The following is an 18778-nucleotide window of genomic DNA, read 5'->3' on the forward strand; positions in this document are numbered from 1 at the left end:
GGAAAGGACAAAAATAGCAACCATTTAATACCTTGGTGCGTAGTGCTCTATTTTTTTTTTTTTTTTAACTAGGAAGACATTTTCTTTTTTTTTTTTAGAAGATTTTATTTATTTATTTGACAGAGAGAGACAGCCAGCAAGAGAGGGAACACAAGCAGGGGGAGTGGGAGAGGAAGAAGCAGGCTCCCAGCGGAGGAGCCTGATGTGGGGCTTGATCCCAGAATGCTGGGATCACGCCCTGAGCCGAAGGCAGACGCTTAACGACTGCGCTACCCAGGCACCCTTGTTTTCCAAATTTTCTAAAACTTTTCTAATTTTTGAATAACCATCCTTTCTTCATTGATTCACAGTGTCACCTTTGACATATGTCCAGGTATATCTGGACAGTTTTTTAACCTACATTCTACTTCATTAATATACTTTTTCATCCTTTAGACAGTATTACATTATTTATAATTATTAATCTTTATTATGTATTTTTATATCTCATTGTAAAAAAATTTAACCTTTATGTTCTTTTTTACTCAAATTTGTTCTATCCTTACATCTTTATACATTCATACACACACAAAAAATATTATGCAATGGCAAATAAATTCCTAAATTTAACTTAAATGTACAGAATTGCTGTTTTTAACAACTTGGCATTTTCTTAATCATTAACTAGGAATTTTTCTCCATTTATTTGTCTTCTTTTATACTTCTCAATGATTAATTCTTTGTAATTTTTTTAGAAAGGATTTTCACATTCCTTACTGAATTTTTCCAGGATATATTTTATTTTTAGATCCATTATGAATGGTAAAATTTATCCTCTCAGTTATGGGGGTTATGGGAATAGAAGGAGGGTAATGATTGTTAGCAACTCCCTGGCTGAACTTTTTATTGCTTCTAAAATATTACCTCTTAAAGTATTCAGTTGAGCATTGTGGGTTTTAATCATTATTCCAAACCTTTATGCAAATATAGTCATATACTTTGCTTATCTACATGCAACTAAATATTACCAAAATTGTTCTTTTAGTGGCAACAAGACCAAAATTTATCCCCTTCTTGTGACACTTGTCAGATATCCATTGTGTGTATCTAACAAAATTATAGTTAATGAACAGTAAATGTTTAAAAGTATGATGGAATGTTTTCCCAAGTTATTTCCAAGGTTACTTTGTATGTTTTTGTACTAAAAACAATTTCTCAATTAAAGCAAGAATTCTTTTTGAATGCTAGACTAAATACAGAGGCCAATGTTGTCTTATGCACAGTCATTTTTATTCACATCAACATATTTTTGTTGATTCATTGTCAGTATTATAGTATGAGCTTCAATCAAACTTAATGCTTGTAGAAGTCATAGAAACTAAAGTTAAGCAAAAATCTTGTATCTAAATCTGAAAAATCATAAATAGCACTGAAACTATTGCCATACCAGTAATGCTAGTTTTTTTATTAATAATGATAGCAGTCTCCTCTGGATGACTTGTATAATAGAGTAATATGAATAAGATAGAATTTTTATGAAAGGCTGTTTGTTTTGTAAGCACAGAGATCTTCTGATGTGTTACTAATCTAATTGCTAGCTTTACCTAATACAACAAGGTCTTAAGTGGAAATACATAATAATTCATACCCCCCACATGTACCTATATTATTTCACCTACAGAAAGATTTTCCACAGTTGAACATATATGAGTTACATATAAAATTCCAGCCAGCTTCTCTCACTATTTCGTGAAGCTCAGGTTTTGAATACTATTGTATATTACGGGCATATATTCAGCACCATAACGTGCCGTTTATTTACTCAGACACGTTATTATTGACCAATGTTGAATTTGGAAACATGATAAGCAAAAGAAGATACTGCCCTTTCCTCAGGGTGTTGACAACCAAGCTTCTTAGCTTAAAATTGCATATAAGTTAGCACCGTTAGTTAAAAGACAGAAAGAAAGGTATATGTTTCAGACTTTTTGGGGATTCTTTACATTTCAAAAATATAAAACTTGCCTTTTTATTTACACCATTATGTTTAATAGAAACATGCATCTATATGGGGGTGCCTGGGTGGTTCAGTCATTAAGCGTCTGCCTTCGGCTCAGGTCATGATCCCAGGGTTGGGATAGAGCCCCACATGGGGCTCCCTGATCAGTGGGGAGTCTGCTTCTCCCTCTGCCACTCCCCCTGCTTGTGTTCCCTCTCTTACTGTCTCTGTCAAATAAATAAATAAACTCTTTAAAAAAAAGAAAAATACATTTATATGAATAAAAATTTCACTTTTATAGCTCTGTAGGACTTTGTTACAAATTTTAACAAATCAGGAAAGCATATTTTGTTTTGCTCTCAATGTGAACATGTAGGTATTGGGATTACCGCGATGAGCAAAATTGAACAATGCACATTAGATATCACATTGACATATTCCCATCTTTCAATGACCCTAAGAATAAATTCTTATTATATGTCAACAACTCCTTTCTCTATCTCCTAAACCAGTGGCCACCCTGTGGATGGCCTTAAGGGGGAAAAAAAAAAAGGATTTGTTTTTGGCAGTGTTTGGTCATGGTTGTTACTATCCCAATTCAATTTCAAGGTATAAACTTTACTACCATTGGTTTATTTCTATAGATCAGTGACTGAGTCAAAACAAAACAAAGCAAAAACAAACAACAAACAAAAACAAAAAAACAGTCCTCTGGAATTCCAGAAGTTCCTAAACTTATATTCTTGGATTTAAATATTCATTCATACCCCATTTCATTCTTATTTTTACTCAATCTTCTGACTCTGCCAAGGTTTCTGACCAGAAGTCATCTTGGCAGGCTCTGTTACCCTCCAGGACGGCCCCACAGTGCTGCCTACACCCATGTCAAATTTAAGCTAGTATGTCCATCACCTCATAAAACCATGTAATTATAATATACAGAGTATTTTGCTGTCCTGGATTGTTAGGTTCCTAAAAAAAGTTTTCTTTGGTCATAGTTTTAATATAAGCTGGTTTTCTTTTAAATATATGCAAACTATATTATGCTTCTATGAACAAGCCACAAACCAAATGTTTACTTTCTGTTAGGGTTTATGGACACAAGTTGGTATTGAAATAACCACATGGTTTATTTTTTTTCTTCTTTCTACTCTTAATTCTGCTTGTTGTATGAGTGTGTGTGCTAGTATGTGATGGGCTTTCTATATTTAGTTATGTTTACTTATAAAAGTAGGTTCAATGATACTGCTGAAGTATAATGAATGCTAGGGGCTCTCTTTCCACAATTCTCATCTATTATGCATTTCTTTTATTGTGGCGCAAATATTTTAAATATACAGAAGAATCTAGAGAGAATCAATTTTGACAGGTGTATTAGACATATATCTTGAGCATCTTTTCAGATTTCATCTGTTCTTTAATTTTTCTGTCTTTCTCTGTCTCTTTCAGCTCTCTGCACTTAGACAGCACTTATGCTCACTGAAGAACCTCAGTGCATGAGATTTGGTCTCCTGGGAGGCTGCTGAGTGGTTAGAGTCCATGCACTAGAGGAGTACAAATTTTAGTATCCTATGGCTTGAAACATTGAGCAATGAGAAAAGGAGATGGGGGAAGCTTACCAGATCAATTCACATTTTTTTCTATCATATTTGGATTACACTAAGATGATATTTTTCCATGCAACTCTTCCAGGGGACATGCCGTGTGCTGAGCAAACATGTCTGCTAAGCAATCTGCTCTCAGTGCTGCACTGTGTTAATGCATACCATCACATCGTTTGCATTCCAACTTGTTTTGCTTTCTTGTTTCAAATTCATCCTTACCAGTCCTGCAATTCCACCTGTGAAACACAGTATCTGTATCTTTTCCCAGGTCCCCTTCTTAAAAGTTGAGTCTGATAAATGAAATAGAAAAAGATGGGGTTGAGAAAATAATGGTTTCAGAAAAAGATTTGAGGAATGATAATGGTGGTGGGGTAGAGGGGAGCAAGAGTATATAAAGCATCAGTGGCTGGGGTATGAAGCCTGTTCATAAAGAACAAGATACTGAGAAACAAAGGGACAGTCATCAGGTCATCTAACTGTAGAACAGAGAAAGGTCTGGGCACCAGAGTTTTGGGGGAAAATTAAAAGGGCTCTCATATCACATGAGCTTTTGGAGCTTGGAAAGAGATGAAAACATGATGGAAAACAGGTGCAAGCTAAGATATGATTAGTAAGTCAGAGTAGGGGATAGTAAAGAAAAAAATGTTGAGGAGAGAGAAAACAGAACTGGTGGGGGAAGATAATATGAATGTCTGAGAATATGGTATACATGCTCCAGGTGGGAGATACTGAGAAGTGGCTATGTAGGAGCAAGAACAGGAAAATAGTATACATAAGAGAGGTTAGATACAGGGATTTATAAGAATAAGAAGGGTGAGGAGAAGAATACAGGGGAGAAGAAGGAAGAGAATAAAGAAGGAGAAACAGTAGTTGGTGTAGGATGGTATACTATATTATAGAGACAGAACAAAGGAAAATCTTTAGAGTAGAAGAATTAAATGGTGATATTCCAGGGACCAACATCTTCCCTTTAGTTCTTCAAGTCATCATTAATCTTTGCCCATCTCCCAAGATTGCAGTGTTATTGATGATTTTCCAACTAGCCCTGGAGTTGAGAGGTTTCCACTTTTTTTTCCCCTTTTCCATTATAGTTCTTGTTAATGTGCCAATTACCAACGATGTCCATGCTAGTTTGTAATTAGGGCTGTGATCACTGTATGCTTCCCCGGAAACAGTGCACCTGCTGTAAGTCATATGTAGGTATCTTAGTTCAGGGTCCTATAACAAAATGCCATGGACTCGGTGGCCTATAAATAACAGAAATTTATGTTTTAGAGTTTGGGGACTGTAAGTCCAAGATAACGGTGCCAGAATGGTTGGATTCTGATGATAGCCCTCTTTCAGATTGCAAATGGTGATTTTCTTATTGTACTTCACATGTCAGGAAGAGGGTTAAGAGAACTCCCAGGCATCCTTTTTATAAGGGAACTAATCCCATTTGTGAAAGCTCCACCCTCATGACCTAATTACCTCATGGAGGCCCATCTTCTAATACCATCACACTGGAGATTAGGAATTCAACATATACATTTTTAGTGCACTGCACTAGGCTAAGATTCCATGTATTACTTGGTCCCCATAAGCCCACTGCCCCAGCAGGATATGATGATCCTTTGGGTCCTCATAATGTTTGATTACTTCCCTTTCCCCAAGGTATGGTTTTCCTAGAAATGAACATAGTTCTCTTGGGTAAGACTAGGGAAACTTATTTATGCTTATTATACTTTTGTAGGGTTTTTCCTTCTCGAAGTTTGCCCTCTCCTTTGGAAGTAGATAAAAGGATCATGACTTTTGAGGGGGATTTATAGCCCTCAGCTTCCTTACTATCCAAACTCGATTTTTTTTTTTATTATATAGATTACGTAGTGCCCTTTTTGTAGGTCTTACCTATTTTGCCCCTAGAACTGTAGTGTTCTATTAAACATGTCACTAACACTTTGTGGATCTGGTCCTTCTTGCTGCCACATGGGTCATCCTGTACATTATGAGGATTTCACAACTTTGCTACTGACAGGTGGTTGAGAGAAGATGACTGGCCTCTTTTTTTTTTTTTTTTTCAGGATTCTGTCATCCTCTTGGCATAAGTCATGATAGTTCTGTAACAGCAATTGCTAGTAATATCCTTGGCCCGCAGAGCAATTTACCTTTGAGTTTCTCAATGATGCCAACAACTTTCTGGTCCTTTCCTTATCTCCTTGGTGTAGTGCTTCTAGAGCCTTAATTCAGTTATCTGATGGGATTCCTAGCCTTATGTAGGTATATGCTCTTCAGCACCTGCGTGTCTCTCAGGGTTTATTTGCTTGTTTGTGTGGTGTGTTTAATTATCTGTCACAGCATTTCTTGGCAATCACTTCTGTAAGGTGACAAGAATTATCCTGAGAATATGTTAGTACCATCTTTCATCTTTTAAATCTTGTGTCATGGGGATATCCTCCCGTATTGTTCACTTTTCTTTGAATGGAACCCTCAGTACCTAGTCCAATATGTATACCTTCCAGTCTCGGGCAGCACATGTTAGGTGTTCCTGAAGATCTCACAGGTCCTACAGAACAGAGCACTCCTACCTAGGTTATTCTGAAATTTAAGTTTATTTTTCTCTGGTGGCCAAGAAAGAGAGCAGGGGTTGATCCTAAAGAAGAACATAGCATCTTCTAAGGCAGAATGGGATTCACCACCTTCAAACAAAGGAAGAGGGTAGAAGCTTTACCAGGTGGGGCTCAATCAACTCTATAGATCCAGAAGGTCCTGGGAAACTAGAATTAAGATCTTTAAAGTACATTGATTACTTTGAATTGTATATCCCCTTCACAAGTCTCAGAGCAGCAGTTCTTCCTAATCAGGGCTCTGACTTTGGCATAGTGACCTTCTAAGATTGAGAATTCAACCTTCTCTGGAGCTGTACTGATCTCATAAGCAAGACTTATACCTGATTCTCAGCTTTTCTGAGACTCTGAATGCAGGAAAGAAGAATGTATTTGTATGTAGCCAATAGAGATCTCTGGATTTCACACTGATCCTTTATCTTTTTCTAGATATTTCATCCTCTTTCTCTCATTACCTTTCTCCAGTTGATTGCCCCCAGAAACTTTAATCCAAATTCATGTTCTTTATAATCACTCTTTTCCTTCTACTTCTAAAAAGCCTGAACAAGTGCACCTATCATTGCATTCCATTATACTGGTATCCCAACTCAATTTACTTTGGTAAATGTCTCAACAATTTCACTACTCCCATGTTCCAGAGACTAATAGTGCTCCTACTTACCAACAGTGATTGGAGGTCCTCACTGCCAGCCAGTCAGCCTATGAGCCATCTTCAAAATCTCCCTGTAGATTTTGCTTCCTGGAATCATCTGCCAATATAAGAAGCAGACTCCGAGATAAGCATTTGTATGCAGGAATTTTACTGGTGATTGGTTTTAGCATCACATCTGCACTGGAGTAAAGAAAACAGGATTGTGTCGAGAGAAAAGTCGAATTGGAGTGCAGTTGCAAAAAAAAAAAAGGGGGGGGGGCCTCATCCGAACCCATAGGGAGTTCTGAATCTGAGATGATCCTTTAGAATTATCAAAAACTGAGAAAAGTTTTCCAGGCCTTCTCATTCTTGTATTGATTAATCATTTGACATGAGTTGCCTTTAGGAAGGAGGCATGGGCTTGGGTAAAGTGGTTCTCTTTGACTGAAAGCAATTCCTGGAGGGGAGTTCAGACAAAATGTTTCGGTCATCAATAATCCCAGAAGACTGGGAGACTGAGTGCTTCCATGCTGAGGGAGTAACTCTGGGCAGCACCCTACTTATCTATTATAAGCAATAAGATAGATTCATTCGGATGAGTTTTTTAATTAAAATCAATGTTATAAAATGTCTCTGCTTGTCTTTTGTGGGCTGCATTTTTTCCTCCAAGATGTCTAACAGCTTGGGCAGATGACAGAAACTATAATGATCAGTGAGAAGATTAGCCTTATGCATAAGAATAAAAGAAACCAGTGGCCTGCTATCCTGGACATTCAGATCTGAAAGTGATTTCTCCTAAATAGGACAATGTGCAATTAATGAAGAGCATCTTCAATAACACCTGTATAATAAACAGTGCTGAGTTTCATGTAAATGTATCTATAATATCTTACAATAAGAGCGATTGACCCAATCTCAGTGCCAAATCCATTAAAAGTCATTCATCAGAATATACTATAAAGAGAACATGATTCTTAAATGACCTGACTTTACTTAGTGATAGATTTTTTACTACTTTAAACTGTGCATCCATCCAGCAAATCTCTTTAAGAATTGTTTCTCTCAGCCTAGCCTGCTTTTGAATACTCCATAAACTAGAAAAGCAGTATTTATTTATTTATTTATTTATTTATTTATTTAAGATTTTATTTATTTATTCGACAGAGATAGAGACAGCCAGCAAGAGAGGGAACACAAGTAGGGGGAGTGGGAGAGGAAGAAGCAAGCTCCCAGCAGAGGAGCCCGATATGGGGCTCGATCCCAGAACACTGGAATCATGCCCTGAGCTGAAGGCAGATGCTTCATGACTGAGCCACCCAGGCGCCCCAGAAAAGCAGTACTTAAAAACTGAATTTCTGTTGAGTTCCATATCAATCCAAATTAGGTGCATTTTTTCCCTTCACACAGTGTGGACCTATTTGTATCACCACGTTGAATATAAAAGGAAATAAAAGTATATGAGAATATAAATAAGTACATACACACAGAGTCATAAATGCAAATACATACATACTGCATTTACCTTAAATCTCACAGGTAACAGATCCTTTCAAATTTATTGAGGTCATGCAGAAGACGGACAACAAGAAACTTTAATCTGTGTCAGTAACTTTGCTGATCCTAGAATTATTTCAGCCATAATATTTTAAAACTTGCAAAGACTTGCTTCATTTATTGGAACACAAGGAGGAAATTTATTTATTTGAGAACACCAAGTTGTACTTCTCTAGTAAATTTAGGAATAAAATCTATGTAAATAAATTATCATCTATCCCTTTTTGCCTTTGACAGCTTATCTCTATCTAAATATGCTATTTAGGAGGACTAACTATGTTCCCTGTAACTATTGCAAGCATGTTTAGATGTTTCTGATGTCCCTGATGCTGGTGCCAGATTAGTGTTCACCTAATTTCAAAAGTAGTTGAAAGAACATCGCTTCTTACCGAGATGGAGTGAACCAGATTTACTCTCTTATCTGGGAAAAAGGAAAACACAGACAAATACATGAAATAATACTTTTTAAGAAAATGGATATCAGGCAATGAAGGATCATGATCCCTGACATAAGACAAACAATTAAGAAGAGCCCTATGATTGTCCCAGCTTACTGCATTGAGAGAGCTTAAAGGCCACAGAAATGGGAGGCGAAACCCATGCAGAGCTCAGTGGACTCCCTGAGTTGAAGGGCATAACTGAGAGTACAGAGAGATCAAGGTAGTGAGGATGTTCAGGACTATTAAGAGAGGAGAGAGCTGCACAGGACGAGAACTCTGAAGAGCTGCTGAGAATCACATGGAAGTATTCAGCTGAATTTTGTTCAAGGAAATGCATGTGAGGCACCTACCCAAGGCTTGAGAAAGAATTGCCACCTGAAAGGATAAAAGGTAACAATGCTGAGAACTCACACTGGACCAGGATTAGTACCTATTTCCACTAGCTAAATTGGACAAAATCATGATTCATGTGGCATTAGACTACAAAAAGGATTTTGCCTGATTAGGTAGAGAAAGAATCCCAAGACTGAATGCTGCTCTAATCCTGGCTAATATATCTTTAAAACAAGACACAAAAATATCAGGCTGTTTCCAAGTGACTTCACTGAATCCCAGAACAAAGCTCAAGAATATTTATGGTAATGAAAATATCCAGCACTCAACAAAGTAAAGCTTAACAATTCTTGGCATCCTTCCAAAAATAACCAGGCTTGAAAAGCAGAAAAAGAATGAGAAAAGATGGTTAATATGAGCCAACCCAGGACTCCCAAAGATGTTAGAATTAGCTGACAAGAAGGTTAAAATAGCTATTATAACCGTACCTGATACATTAAAAAAAAATAAGTCGATTTATGAGGTATTCAACTTAAAATTCCGGAGAAGTAATTTACAGTGTCTGGTAGGAAATATTCACTGGATGGGAATAAACAATGATTAGATATTGCAAAAGAAGATTACCAACCTGGAAAACACAGAAATGTAACCTATAGGAAATTATAACACAAAGTAAAAAGAGAGCAAAAGAGTTAGAAGGAGCATCAGGGAGTTGTGGTACTACTTCAAGCAGTCAATATTAATATAAGTTTAAATGTACTTGGTTAAAGACTAAAAGAGGGAGAGAGAGAAAAAAATATTTTAAGAAATGATCAGGGTTTTGTGGTGTTTTCTTTTTCCCAAAACTTGAAGAAAATCATTAAATTATGGATCCAAGAGCCTCCAAGAACATCAAACACAATAAACATTGCCAAAAACTACAGGTACATCATAAAATGTTGAAAAGCAGTAAGAAACAGAAAACCTTAAAAAGAGGAAAAAAAGACATTATATACAAAGGAATAAAGATAAGGAAAATACACATTTTCTCTTTAGAACAGGACGATGAGAAACTTCTATCTGTGTCAATAGCTTTTCTGATCCTAGAATTATTTCAGCCACAATGTTTTAAAACTTGGAAAGACTTGTTTCATTTACCGGAACAGAAAGAGGATATTTAATTATTTGACAGCACCAAGTCATACTTCACTATTAAATTTAAGAATAAAATCTATGTAAACAACAACATTTTAAAAGTACTGAAGTCTTTCTTTCTAAGCTTGGGAACAAGAGAAGGATGTCTGCTCTCATCTCTTCGAATTTATACTGGAGGTTCTAACTTGAAAAAGAAGGCACACACAAAAAAGATAAAAATGCAGCTGTATTTGAAAAAGTGAGTTAAATCTGTTTTTATGCTCAGACTACATGATTATTTATGTAGGAAAAGCAATTAGACCTAAAAAATCCTATTAGAACTAATAAGTGAGTGTAGCAAAGTTGCAAGATCCAAGATGCATATTCAAAATCAAGTGCATTTCTATATATACTAACAGCAAATAATCATCAATCCAAATTTAAAAATACTATTTATAAAGCATAAACATTTAAAATATTAGGGATAATTTTGACAAAAGATGTGAAAGATCTTTATATCTTTCCTCAAACTGTTTAAAATGTTGCTGAGGAAAATTAAAGAATACCTAAATAAATATATTTATTTTTTCCTGACTTGGAAGAGTCAATATTGTTGATATAAGTACTTCTGAAACTGATCTCTAGATTAACTTCAATCCTAATCACAATAAAAAAAGGCTTTTTTTTTTGTTATTAAACTTGTCAAACTTATTCTAAAAATAATATTAAAATGCAGTGGATATAGAATAGCCAAACAACATTTAAAAAGAAGAAGAAAGTTGCAGGGCTATTGCCACCTGATTTCAAGAAGTATTATAAGGCTACCATAATTAAGAAAGTATAAGCAAATAAAAACAGAAAGATCAGTGGAATAGAATGGAAAGCCCAAGATTAGTATCTTGAATACATACGAACAACTGATTTTTGGTAAAGATGCATTTCAGTAAGGAAAGGATAGTTTTGCAACAATTTGTCCTGAAAAGATGGGGTGTGTGTGTGTGTGCGCGCACATATACATACATGCACGTACAGATATCCCATTTTTCATACATATACATAAAGTTCATTTTGTGTCTTGCATTATATACAGAAATTAACTCAAAACAAATGATTTATATGTAAATCCTAAAACTATAAAATATCTGGAAAAAAAACATGAAAAGTGGTGACCTTGAGACAAAGATTTCTCAGACTCGATACCATCCAAACGTGGTCTATTAATGAACAAATTGATAGAATGGATGCCATAAAAACTAAAACATTATGATCTTTAAAAAACACTGTAAGGAGAAGAAAAAGGCAGGGGCGCCTGGGTGGCACAGTGGTTAAGCGTCTGCCTTCGGCTCAGGGCGTGATCCTGGCATTATGGGATCGAGCCCCACATTAGGCTCCTCTACTATGAGCCTGCTTCTTCCTCTCCCACTCCCCCTGCTTGTGTTCCCTCTCTCGCTGGCTGTCACTATCTCTGTCAAATAAATAAATGAAATCTTAAAAAAAAAAAAAAAAAAAGGAGAAGAAAAAGGCAAATCACAGACTGGGAGAAAATTTTACAAAACAAATATCTAATAAAGGACTTATTTCCAGAACCTAAGGAATTTCAAAATGCAGTAATAAGGGAAATAAAGTAAAGAGTTGCAAAATATTTGAACATTTTATCAAAGACGTATGGGTAGCACAAACCACAGAAAAAGGTGCTCAATATCATTCACCACTAAAATACAACAATTTAAGGTCATAATGAGATAGACCTATCTGAATGCTAAAATTAAAAAACAAAAACAAAAAAACCAGAAAAATCCAAAAAGACTGTACCAAATGTTGGTGAGGTTATAGAGAAACTGGAACTCTCATAAGCTATTATAGGAATGTAAAGTAGAACCTTTGGAAAATGTCTTGTCAGTTTCTTAAAAAGTTAAACATACGCCTATCATATGACTCAGTCATTCCACCCCTAGCTATTTACCTAAAAGAAATGAAAGAAAATAGCTGTACAAAGACTAGTACAATAATAATTATAGCAGCTTCATTTGTAATAGCCAAAAATTGGGACCAGCCCAAATGTCCATTGACAGGTGAATGGAGAGAAAACCTTTGGTCTATGCATTCAATACTCAGCAGTAATTTATAAAATGGACTATTGATACATGTGACGATATGGATGAATCTCAAAGTAATTATGACAAGTAAGAGAAGCCTGATCAATAAGTGTATATACAGTATTGCTCTATTTATACATGATTTTAGAAAATGCAGAGCAATCTATCATGACAGAAAATAAGTGAATGGGAGGGGTGACCTGGAGACCTAAGCAAGCAGAAGTAGGAGGGAGAGATGACAGGACCACCAGCAAACTTTTGGGATGATAGAAATGTTAATTATCTGGATTTGGTGATGGTTAAGTGTATTCACACAACAAAACGTATGATATGCCTTATAACTACATTTTATCGCATATCAATTATACCTCAAAAAAGGTGTTAAAAGTAAAAAAAGAGATGTACATGAAAACCTTCATAAGGATGCATTTGAAAATATGGAGAAAAACAGGTCTCCGGAAAAAAGTAATTGTGGTAGTTACAGTGAAAATAATGCAATTATTAGTTACTCCCACAGATACACACACTTTGGTATAGACATAAAATAAGAACTGCATATTCTGTTAAGTTGCTGTTTTCTGTTTTCTACCAGCTTTATTGAAGTATAATTGACAATAAATTGTACGTATTTAAAGTGTACAACATGATGATTCGATACACATACGCACTTTAAAACAGTACTACAATTCTATTTTCTGTTTTCATAGCTCAAGAAAAACTGAGAATAGAGGGAAAATTCTGGTTAACAAATCAGAGAAATTAAAAAAATAAAGCTTAGTTTTATGTGACTTTCCCATTCTTAGTCCTATTGATAAGGGATTGGTTTTCCTCTTTTCATTATTTATTTTGTATTTTATCAGTTCTTTCTATATATTTATTCTTTTTCAAGTTATTTTTTCTCTCTTCTTACCAAACCTTCTCCTAAGGAAATTGCAATTGAAAAAAAATAACAACAACATAAAAATCCTCTTTACTGTGATGTTTACTTCGGGCCTCTCAGCTCTGATGCATCAATAAATGGGAGCACTTTCCTAAGGCAGAAAATAGAATAATAGGAAAAATGTTTCTGAATCAATAATGAAAAGATGACAGGAAATATGTATTCAAACTTCAGCTTGAAAAAGTGCAAACTAGAAATACCAGATTTATGTTTGTCTTATGCTAATTGACATTTTAGTCTTGATCAACATCTACGAACATCAGCATCGACAACGTCAGCATCGACAAATGGGAGCTCAGCCTTTTTGCAGAAACTTCTCTATTAATGATATCTCTATTCACTTCAAGCAACTGATACAATAATATTTAGCTCTGCTTTACTCTCCCTAGCTCTTCATCGATGTAAAATTGATTCAGTCTTCTAAATGTCTCTAACAAATACATTAAACAAGTAAACTTGTGGAAAGTAATCGAAATATAACTTTATTTTTTGTATCCTACTCTCCTTTTAAAATGTATTCAGTATGGGAAATTAAATTTTCCCTCTGTTATTGCATGATAACTCCTGCAGACTGCCTCGCTTTCCTGTTCACTTTAGATAATAAAATGTCCTATGCTCAGTTTTTGCTGTAAAAGTCTTCATTCAGAAGTCATCCAGTCCTATATTGATTAACATTTTAATCCTCTGTTAAGGTGACAATTTCTCCCACCTGTCTAACTTGGGCTGGCTTTGGTTTGGCTATTCCTGGTAGACAAAATATTGTAGCAAAGCAGAACTCTCTTTCTCATTTACTTCCTCTCTCGCTAGCTATCAGTGACCTCTCCAGTGCTGGCACATATAGGAGATTAAAAAGAAGGAAAGTGGCCCTTCTGACCTGATACCATTTGTACTAAGAGTTCTCCAGAGAAACAGAACCAGTAGGATGTGTGTGTGAATACATAAAGGGATTTATTATAAGGAATTGCCTCACATCAGAATGGAGGCTGGCAAGTCTGCATGGTCTAGCAGGCTTGAGATGCAGGAGACCCAGTTGTGTAGATGAAGTCCAAAAGCATTCTTCTGGAGAATTTTCTCTTGCTCTCAAAGGTCGATCTTTTTGTTCAATTCAGGCTTTAGGATAAATTGTACAAGGCTGCTCTCATTAGAGAGGGTAATCTGCTTTACTCAAAGTTCACTGATTTAAATGTTTATCTTATCCAAAAGCACCTTCTAAGTTGACACATGATATGAACAATCACATCATTGCAAGGGGTCTTTCCTCCCCTTAGGCTCAGCAGATGCTTAAAACAGATGTTTTAGTCCTAAATTTCTAGAGTCCTATCTTCCTTTTTCTTTGGCTACATCTCATTTGCTTCCTAAGTTATGCAATGGGGCAGGAGTCAAGTAGCACTAAGGTAACTCTTTTTACCATATGACTCCCTTCTGACAGAAAAAAAAAAAAAAAAAAAAAAGGAAAAAAAAAAAAGGGAAACAATATCCACCATACTTGTACCCTTGTCTCAAATACTCATAAACTCTTGTATCTCCAGAATTGAATGAAATATCTGACAATAGATGCTCAATTAAAAACTATAAAAGAAGAAAGGGAAGACACAAGGGCAAATGGAAGAAAGAAGTAAGGAGGAATCTAGAAAGAAATATATGTATAATAATGACATATTATTGGGATAAATAATTTTGCAAGACCATCAAGACTTAACTTATTTTACACTCTCCAAGTGCAAGAATGTGGGTAGTTTTCTACTCAGCTAGCAAAATAAAAATTAGGAAATAAACAGCTTAACTTTTAAGAAATGTTAAAATTACTCAGTGTAGCGTAGTAAAATGAACACAGTGTTTTGGTTCTAACATAAGCATGGAACTATCCTGAAATTATAGATCAAAAACATCAATCTGTATAATGTTTCCAGTGTCAGGTGGCATGAATTTACTACAGTGACACTAGTAGGATTAAGAAAAAAACAAAGGTCTCTGAAATCTACTTAGACCCCCATCTCTGTCAAAATTTGAGACAAGAAAAAGAGTATCAATCAGTATCTATCTCACACAACTTTATATGATTTTCCATCTTGTTGAATAATTATATATGTATTTAAATTGGGGTTTTAAAGGTGACTCCCCTGGAGGATGCAGTGTAAAAATAAATAAGTTCAACTGATGAAAACTGTGACCTGCACACACCAAAAGTTGCAAGTGAAGACCACACAGACCCACATGCACAGGTGTACACACACACACACACAAATTTCTCACATTGCAACTTTGGATAAAGGGTAAACTCAAGTAATGCTTATTTATTGAGACAATATTTTAATTTGATGGTTTTGAACTGTGAATTTGGCTAGCAGCAATATGCTAAATATTTTGCATACATCATATCATTTAATCCTTACCACCACACAGTAAGATCTAAGTGAAGATTGGGCCTCCTTAAGAAGTGGACTGTGAGGGGTGCCTGGGTGGCTCAGTTAGGGTGACTCCAGCTCAGGTCATGATCTCAGGTCCTGGGACTGAGCCCTGCCTATGGCTCTGCGCTCAGCAGAGAGTCTGTTTCTCCCTCTTCCTCTGCCCCTCCCCCAGACTCGTGCTGGCTTTCTCTCTCTAGCTCTCTCTGAAATAAAAAAAATCTTAAAAAAAAAAAGAGGAAGAAGAAGAAGAAGAAGAAGAAGAAGAAGAAGAAGAAGAAGAAGAAGAAGAAGAAGAAGAACCACCACCACTACCACCACCACCACCACCACCTGACTGTGAGAGAGTTAGTATGCAAGTTGCCATTAAAGAATGCTCATGGGGGGAAAATGCTCTTGGGATCAAAACCCCTGCAAAAGAGATTAAAAAAAAAAAAAGAAGGGATTTGTAAAAGAAATCTACGTGTGATACAGGCCTAACTAGAACCACAGCTAACCTCACTGAAATCTCTGCAATTAGAATGGCTCTTCATAGTTGTTTTTATTTGGACCAAGACGGGAAGGCCTTTATAACATATATCGAATAGTTGTTGGATGTGGGCCAGCTCTGAAAGGATATAAACATGGCGAGGGCTTTGATTCTTAGCGGAGGCAATCCTTGAAGAGACTGACAGGTAATGGCCATCAGCAGACAGAATTCCAAGTAGCTGGAGCAAAAGTCTTTAATTGAATGGGGTTTTGGTGTTGTAGTCGAGTCTACTCAGAGTGTAACTACAGTCCTCCTCTTTGACCACCGGCATCTACTTTTCATAGATATTCTAGAAGCAGGAACTCCTTGATTCTGGTGGAGCTATATTACTGGGGGTAAACTTAAGAAGAGGAAGGTTTGTAAATTAACCAAAATTAACCCAAAATGATTTTTTGGGTCACAACAAATTATCACAATCTCTCTCTTCCACCGTTAGTTTTGGATTCCCTTTACTTTTAGCTGGCATGTCTTTGGGCTTAGTGGCTTGATCCAGAGGCATGATCACACTTTCATTCTTCATCCCAGGTAGACGTTGTTACCCTTAGCCATTTCCATGAAAATTAAGTAGGACTACCAACATACACGAAGTTTCATCACCTGAATGTCAAGCATATTCCTTCCCTCCCCCGTTTGTAACATTGATCCTTCTGATAATGAAGGTCAACTGCAACTTCCAAAATGGTGAGCTCCATTATTTCTGGCTAGTCCCTTGGAACAAGAAGCCTGTATTAGTTTGCTAGAGCTGCAGTAACAAAATTCCATAAACTGGGTGGCTTTAACAGAATTATTTTGTCTCATAGTTCTGGAGGCTAGAAGTCTGATATTGGTGGGGTTGGTTTCTTCTGAGGGCTTCCCATAGTTTGCTAGCAATCTTTGGTATCTCTGCTGTCTGCCTTCATTTTCACACGTTCTCTCTCTCTCTCTCTCTCTCTCTGTGTGTGTGTGTGTGTGTGTGTGTTTCTATATCCAAATTTCCCCTTTTCATAAGGACACCTAGTCCTGCCTGTGCTTGAGCTATCTTCCAGTGGGTTGTTGTTAGGTCCTCCCAACCTCATTATTTGATAGTTCAAAGAACCCAGCTAATGAAAGGCAAATAGCCACATAGTCACTTTGACATTCCATGGTCAGAGAGTCAGTCTCTACCAGGACCCAACAGAATGCTGGGATTTTTTTGTTAAAATGTGTTCAATTCTCAGATTCATATGGCATCACTTTAATGCCAAACCATAAACTTCCGTATTGTGATTGTTTCACTGGAACTTGCCATAAATTACATAACATATCTTTTCCCACCACTAATACCTCTAATACTATAGAGTTTGCTGGGTCATCTCGTAAAAATGGCAAAGTAATTTGCACCATAGCGTAGACTCTTTTTTAGTGTTCTTTCCTACTCTTGTCTCACTCAAAGCTGAAAGTCTATTGTGTTCTTTAGTGTATAAGTTGGATATGTATGTGCAAGTATATGCTACCTCCAGAACCTCCAAGTTTATTACATGTATTTTTTTATTCTTTCTTTGTGGTGTGAAGAATGAAATAAGACTGTCTTATTTTGAATGGGATATTCCAGCAGGGTCCTGACTTCCAGACTTCTAGAATTTAACTCGTGTTACAGGCCCCTCAAATTTTGTAGGATAATTTCCCATCCCATGCAGTGGGTATAATTTAACAAGGTGTCCAATTTGCTATCCACTTCTTCCTTTTTATGTCTGATAAATATTTTATCAGCAGTGTATTAGATGGATGTAAGATACACCATAATCCAGATCTCTTTATACTATGAAGGTGGGTCTGGGGAAAAGCTGTGCATTCTCTTTCTTTAGGATATTGTTTTTTTCAGTGTCCAGTTTGGACAATTAATGGAACTATGAAGAACACTACTAACCTCTAAAACCTTTAGATCCTTAAAAATGCAGAATTGTTTACAGTCTTTCAAAATACAATGTAGTTTTGTTATTTGCTATCTTGGTGGGGGCAAGTCTGTTTCTAAGCTTCCATTTGGTCTTCCCCATTACATTAGCTACTACCCACAGGACAAGGACCCAATGTAGAAGTTGTACTGATTTACAAGACATTTACTATAATCATTTGGGTATCAAAAAAATGACCAATATATGTGTCTGTAGTCCTAGTAGAGTATAAGCAGGACATTGGCCAAAAGAACTTTATTTATTCCCTGATTCCTATGTGTCTCTGTCTTAAAGTCTCCGTGTCTCTGAGAGTCAATATCAGCTTGAACTTGTGTCTAACTATTCTCAAAATGCTCTCCCAGCACAGACTTAACTCAAATACATTGTCAAAGTTTCATTTGAGGAAATTCTATAGGAATCGATAGTGTGGAATCCAGCCTCTTCTTAAATCATTGGATTTAGGGTCAAAACTCTGGCTCCAGTTCAAAAATTGAACAAGGGATCACCATATTTTATTAGATTGACTGCCCTCAGTCGCCTAATCTATCCAGCCTTGATTTCTTATGATTGCATAGGTTTAGCCACTACATTCTATTAATTATATTTATTACTCTCTGTAGATCAGCTCTGCCTCTTTGGACC

This window comes from Ursus americanus, chromosome 21 (assembly GCF_024610735.1).
Source record: "Ursus americanus isolate L20-20 chromosome 21, mUrsAme1.1.p, whole genome shotgun sequence".
Lineage (NCBI taxonomy): Eukaryota > Metazoa > Chordata > Mammalia > Carnivora > Ursidae > Ursus > Ursus americanus.